Below are 7,689 nucleotides of genomic sequence, written 5' to 3' on the forward strand. Positions count from 1 at the left end.
ACCTCCAGGGCGGAACCAACTTTCACTTCCTTTCCGACCTCGGTGGTGCCCAGATTAACGATCTCAACTCGCTCTTCATGCGGCTGAATCACCTTCTCCTCTTGTTTCAACAACCTGGTTAATCTTCCAGCAGATCACAATCTTCTTCGCCTTCTTCTTCGGCATGATAGATCGGATTGTCGAAGTCATACAGAGGTGTAACAGGATCGTTATCAATGAGATCCGGAGGATTATTTTTTTGAAGTCGGAACGAGACAAATCAAAAAGGGAAAAATGAAAACAAACATTGCCATTTTTATTTGTTTTTAAACTGCAAAAATAAATGAAAAACAGGGAACACCGTTTTTAATTGAAAAACATCCATTCATTAATGATGCAAAATGTTGCAAAATGAAACATCAGGTGGCCCTTACAATGGACCATTACGTGTCGGGCAACACGCATGGCTTTCATGCAAACAGAATTGAAAAACAGAAATATTACTCTTCAGAACAAGTGACAGTGATGATCTTTTAGGCCTTCCAGTTCTGGATCTCCATCCCTGGTATGCACGGTTTTATCCAACCATCAAACTCGCAGTTACTGTCAGTCTCTTCACCTACCGCAAAGGCGTGATCCGAATTTTCAGCAATTGCACCCACCATCGCCTGACCATGTGCCGGCATGGGATTGGCATTAACATTCGGAGATGGTGCAAAATTGATGGCCTTGGAGTCTACCAGATCCTGGACAACATGCTTAAAAGCTCTACAACCCTCAATGTTATGCCCTGGTGTACCAGAATGGAATTCACACTGGGCGTTCTCATCATAGTTAGGAGGCCTCTGATCTGATCTTAGCGGAACCATCGTCCTTGGCTGAACCAACCCAAGATCCATCAACTTTTTAAACAGAACAGCATACTTCACGGGCGGCTTATCAAAATGACGATCAATCCCTTTTCCCCTCACTTGGTACCCGACTCTCGGTGCTCTCTGTTGAGGTGACTGATGTTGTTGTCGTGTTGACTGATTACCAGCAAGGGTGGTTACTGCAGCAGTGTGCTGGTAGTAACGATCCCTATCGTATCCTCTCTGGGCATACACAGCACTAGATTCTCCCTCATTCTTCCTTTGGCCATTTCCGAAGGGCTTCTTCGATCCTGATGACGAAGCATTCCCACCCTGGATTTTCCCAATTCTCAGCCAACTTTCAATTCTCTCACCAGCTACTACAATGTCAGCAAAGCCAGTGACGGGACAACCCACCATCCTTTCAGCAAAAACCCCCTGCAGGGTACCCATGAACAGATCTGACATCTCCCTGTCCACCAATGGAGGTTGAACTCTGGCAGCCAACTCCCTCCACCTTTGCGCATACTCTTTAAACCCTTCACTTGACTTCTGAGACATACCCTGCAGCTGGGTACGACTAGGAGCCATGTCAGCATTGAATTGGTACTGTTTAAAGAATGCATCTCCGAGATCCTGCCAGCTCTTGATATCAGAAGATTTCAGCTTGGTGTACCACTCCAAGGATCCTCCGGACAGACTGTCCTGGAAGAAGTACATCCAGAGCTTCTGATCTTTTGTGTAAGCAGAGATCTTACGGACAAATGCTTGAAGGTGAGTTTCCGGGCAGGAACTCCCATTGTACTTATCAAATGCGGGCGCTTTAAACTTCTATGGGATCACAATCCCCTCGACTAGCCCCATATTTGACATGTTAACAACCCCAGGAGTGGCATAGCTTTCAAGAGCTCTGATCTTTTCTGCCAGCAACTGTATCTCTTTGTTCTGCGGTTGGACACCATATTGTCCAAATGGCTCATTGTGCATGGAGAACTGATCAGCTTCTCTGTCATCCTCTGTGTCATCATCAACCCCGAAGAATGGAGGGAATAGACTGTCTTTCATATTGTTACCCATCTGACCAGGTTGACCACCAGTAGCAGCACCAAAACCTCCAGCATTGTTCACTACGCCCACAGTCGTTCTCTTGCCACCATCTCTAGAACCACCCAGCCCCTGGTTGGATACACCATTCAGGTTAACACCACTATCAGCAGCAGAAGCCCGCTCGAGCTTCTCAACTTTGTCAGCCAAAGCTTTCTGACCAACTGCAAAACCCTGCATGATGTTGATCAGTTCACTCATTTTATCCTTCAGCTCGAGAATATCTGTGTTTGGGAGATCCATCAGCCTTGGAGTGTTGCGTCGGGTAAAATATCTGTGAGGACGTGTTGAGTGCAAAGGTACAACTCTACGAGCACGAGCAATGATTCCTGAAACAATCAAGCACGTTAGAACTGATACCTGCAAAACAGCAAACAGGTTAATATGCATGAATGCGTCTATCCATACGAGGAAGCTTCTGTCTTTTGATCCTGGTTTCATCGAGACAGATAATATTTCGATAATAACATTCTGACATCAGGATGTCTCTCAACCAGAATCTCAATCGAGAATGTATCCTGAGTATGGATACACATGAGTTAGATGCCGATGAATGCAAAATGTGGACGATGCTGATGAATGAATGCAATGTATTGCCATCCTCCAAGTCATCTGAACATCTGTTGCTCTGAAGCCCGATCTCTGAACCGATCACAACCATCTGAAGGAATATGTAACCACAAATCCAACTCAAGGGTTCCGAAATAAACGGAACTGAAAGATACATCACCATCATCACCAGACAATCTCTGAGCAGATAACCACAATCCTCTGAATCGGCCCGGGGAATCCTGAAATAAACGGATCCCCACTGATAAATAACACGGACAACACTCCGGCGTCTCGGAAATAGATGTCCATAAATCCGACTTATAAATAGGACTCTGATCAACAGCTGAACCATTAGTCACCATCAAAGTCACCATCTGAACATGCATCTGTAAGAATCACCCTCCCCTTACGGGTAAATTCTAATCAGGTCATTCTAAGGCGGATAATAGTCTCGACAATCGGGCAAAGATACTCAATGGGTTTGCCCTTTCAGGTGTGCCATTGTAGCTCTCCTGAGATCGTCTAAACCAAAGATCCGGGAAAGATCGGTCACCGAAGTCAATAGTCCAAAAGAGCTGACTCAACCAAAGTGGATACTCCACAAAGGAAGAGCACTCTCCAATGAACCTCGTCCGACTTGTGGTATGTCAAGTCGCCCAGATCATGTTGACCTAACATGAGAGGCAACCTGAGACCACACTAATCCTAGGTGTATACTCGGGCCTGGGTTTTAGCCCCACTCAGAACACCCACCCCAAAACAGAGGAACCACCTGTACAGAAGACGGCACATGATAGTATGATGCATGCAAGTATCTATGCAAATATATACACAACCAGAATAATAATAAATGCAATAAATAGCAGCACAAGCAACCTAAACTATCCTAGAACGCTAGGAGAAACTCGCTTAGGGAAGATGGACCAGCAATAGGTCAACTTCTTGGTCCCCAGCAGAGTCGCCAGCTGTCGCATCAGCGAAAAACAACCGGCGGGCTAGAACAAAACAACACAGAGCCGCCACCGTGCGTTATTTATCCCAAAAGAGGGAAAGGAAACGCTCGAAGTAAACCTGGGAAAGACATGGTCTCGCGACCAAAGAGAATGGGATCGGAAGTTGGTTATGCGAAGGGAAGGTATTAGCACCCCTACGCATTCGTCGTACTCGACGGGATCCGCGCTCAAAAGATAGAACAAGGTTGCTAAATACAAACATCACACACACACACTGAAGACAACACAGGTGGGGGAAGAGAGGAGAGGGCTCGCTAGGATATCGCATCCTATGCCTACGTATCTCATCTGGAATGAGAATCAGAGCTACCGTAGTTCGGCTCACGCACGCCGAAACAAACACACGCACAAAAAGGCAAACATGGAACCCGAACGCCAATTGCTGGACTTACATCAGCTTCCGAACCAAACAAACCCACACTGGAAACCAGATGCCACTTGATGGACTTATACCGGACTCCAAGCACACAACAAGAGGATACGGAATGCCAATTACTGGGCTTACATCCATCTCCTACACACACAAGAAGAGACAGACAACAAGTTACTAAGGAGTCGGGAACTCGAGCCTAGCAACTATCAAGCAAAACACACACAAAAAGAAAAAGGGTGCCCGGAGAGATCTCGTACGACCTCCTGCCTACGTACCTCATCTGGTATGAGGATCAGGGCAACGTAGTTCCCCTAAACAGGGGAGAAAGACTAGCCTAACCAAATATAGAGGGAGACACAACTAGGGAGACTATGACTCGAGCCTAGATGTTATCATGCATATCATCCCTAAGTTAAGGTTGGCTATCTATCTTGCTCAGGCAGCAAGCTAATCCTAAACAGGCAAAGCAAAGCATACAAGCATAATCAAAACAAAGCAAACATTCACAATTAGCACACACTATATCCAGACAAAGTGGGCTCACACAAGGGTTAGGCTGCAAAAGCAAGCCAACTGTATCAGGTGATATTAGCTCTTAACCCTAACATTGAGAGTTAGGGTGAAGCAGATGAAATGGGAAGTGAGGGGTGTGCCTCACAGCTCTTATCCCTGGCCTGGGAGAGCTTCAGACAAGAATGTGTGGGTTCAGAAAGTGGAAACCCTTCTACACATATGACACTGACTCAACTGAGATCTTGGGTTAGGATCCACAATGCATCAACACCAGTTGTGTGAGCAAAGGGATGACTCAACAAGAATAGCAGGAGATGGATTGCACATGTCTTGTATCTGCCAATTGCCTTATTCAAAGGTCTTTTCCTGCTTGGGGACAAAAATAAACAATCACATACATTTCCTCTTAAGGAGGACTTCAGACAGGTGCCTGGCCAAGTAACAGGCCAGGTCTTCCAGACTACATGGAGAAAAGAAATTCTACCTCAATTGGTTAAGCAACCAAGCAACAGCACAAGCAAGTTCAAAATGAACTATAGCAACTAAGGTACCTTAATTGGATAGCAGTGATGAATTTGAGGTTTCCTGGCCTTGTAACATGAAAACAAATGCGCTTTGATGCTTATAGAAGTGGATGAAACAAAGCTTTGATGTTGATTGTACACGATTTAGCTCAAATCTTGAATTGCCATTGTTGAAGCTCTCTTTAACAGTCCACGAATTCAACTTGAAAAGGATGAAATCTTGCTTCCAACAGCTTCAATAATGCACATGGATCATGGATTGATGAAGATCTTGGCAAGGCTTTTGAAGAAAATTGCAAAAAAAGTGAGAGAGAAAGATGAAGAGTTTTGTGATTTTCAGATCTAGATCTCAATTCTGTTATGGTTAATCAGAAAACAGTTAGAATTAGGTTTATATATGTGATGTTAATGATGTTGTTAATCATGATTAGCAAAAATGCAAGTGTTTAGACCAAATCAAGTTTTCATGCTAAATGGCAAAATGGCCAATTCACCCTCACTTGTACAAAACCAATGTAACAGTAAAATTTCTGTTTTTGAGCAAGTTTCAAATTATGTTTGTGAGCTAATGCAAGTGGAAATATGTGAAAACAATGAATATTTTGCAAAATGACCTTTTTCCCTCCAATTTTCAAAATAGGTTCACTTGAAAAATGCACTTTTTGTGTGATGATTTTTGATGAAATGTGATGATGGATTATGATAGAGGACATCAAAAGAAATTTGCTCAAAAAGGTCTCACTCCATTTGGCCTTTTGAATCAAAAGTTATGCACCTTTGAAATTCAACTTTTTTGGACAATGATCAATCCATAACTTGCCAACCACAAATGAGAAATTCATGTTCTTGGACTTTTTGGAAAGGTGAGAGCAAGATCTTCAACTTTCATGTTGGACAAAATTTCATTTGAAGCATTTTTGGACATGTAATTTTGAGGAGAAAACCTTTCCATTTTTGGCAATTTTGAATTACAAGTCACTTTCTATTTTTGGAAAGTTTCCATCTGACTTTATTTTCTTCATTCTTGATGTTTGAAATGTCAAATGAAACTTGTTTGGACATGAATGAAGTGTCTCTAACCCTCTCCCACCTCCAAATCCATCAGTTGACCTTTGGTTGACTTTTTCTGACTGATAGATGAATTGGCCATGCATAGATGAACTTGAGCTTCAATCTCCTGATGTAATGGCTCAATGATGAAACCCTAGCTTCCATAAGCTCAATGAAACCATATGATGATCCCTATATCCATTGAAAACCTCATCTCCTTGACAAGCCCTGATTGGCACAATACAGATGATTAGGGTTGACCAGAGGTCAAAACCCTAATCTCAAGGAATCTGATCAATCATAAGGAATCTCTTGGTGATGACAAGACCATGATGATGATAATGTATTATTTCAACCAAGATGATGATCAATCTCCTTGAGGAACCATGAAACCCTAATTTGAAGCACAAACCCTCAGATGGTTAGTGATCCATTCAATGAACCCTCAGGCTTGAATCTTAACCTCTTTATCTTCTGATCAAGACTTAGGAGGATGACTTGCTTGATGTAACCACATGATATGCAAAGTGCAATGCCTAATGACCTAAGAATGATATGCAATATGCTAAGCTAGTCCCAAGAGAGGAGGGCAAATTTTGAGGTGTTACATTCACAAAGGACATCCTTACAAGGAAGAGAAGATATACGAATCATGAAACAATCACTCTTGATGCTAGTTGTAGCACAATCATTCAAAGGACTTTACCGCGGAAAGAAAGCGGTCCGGGAAGGGTTACATTACTGGTCACGATAGGAAATGTTTACATTGGAAAAGGTTTGATTTATTTGGACTCTAGCATCAACTTAATTTTATTATCCATTGTGAAAAAGGTTAGGAAGCATGGAGTTAAAAACAACAAGGATGACATTGCAATTGGCCGACAAGTTTATAACCTGTCCTCATGGAGTAGCGGAAGATATGCTAGTAAAAATGGATAAATTCTTGTTCTCGATTGACTTTGTTGTCATTGACATAGAGAAAGGCGATGAAGCACCACTGGTTCTTGGTCGACCTTTCATGAAGACCAATAGAATGATTATTGACATCGAAGATGGTCTAATGAAGGTGATAATTCAAGGTGAAGAGGTTTGATTCAATCTCTTTGAATCCATGAAGCATTCAAAGGATAAAATTGATTGTTTCTGAATTGATATAATCGATAAGGCTGTAATAGAAGTAAAAAGGAAAGTTCATGTGTCCATTCCCCTTGAAAAAGCTCTTACCAATGCAATCAAAGTTCTGAATGACGATGAAGAAAAAGAAATTGAAGAATATGTAAGAGAGCTTGAGGCATTGGAAGAAATTCATCCATTGGAAGCAAAAGTTGAAAATTTGAAAGAAAAATCAAAGATAGAAGAGTCTAAACTTGAATTGAAGATTTTACTTTCACACTATCCAAATATGTATTTCTTGAAGAAGATGGGCACAAACCGGTGATAATAAGCAATTCACTATCCAAGAATGAAGAAGAAAAATTGATTGATGACTTGAAGAAAAATCAAAGTACAATGGGTCAGACTCTTTCTGATTTAAAAGGAATAATTCCATTTTATTGTATGCACAAGATATTGATGGAGGATGATTTCAACCGGTAGCCCAACTTCAATGTTGCTTTAATCCTACCATGAAAGAGGTGGTGATGTAGGAAGTGGTGAAGATGTTGGAAGCCGAAATGATTTATCCAATTTCGGATAATGCGTGGGTTAGTCATGTTAAGGTGGTACTTACA

The sequence above is a fragment of the Lathyrus oleraceus genome, chromosome 3, assembly GCF_024323335.1.
Source record: "Lathyrus oleraceus cultivar Zhongwan6 chromosome 3, CAAS_Psat_ZW6_1.0, whole genome shotgun sequence".
NCBI classification, from domain to species: Eukaryota; Viridiplantae; Streptophyta; class Magnoliopsida; order Fabales; family Fabaceae; genus Lathyrus; species Lathyrus oleraceus.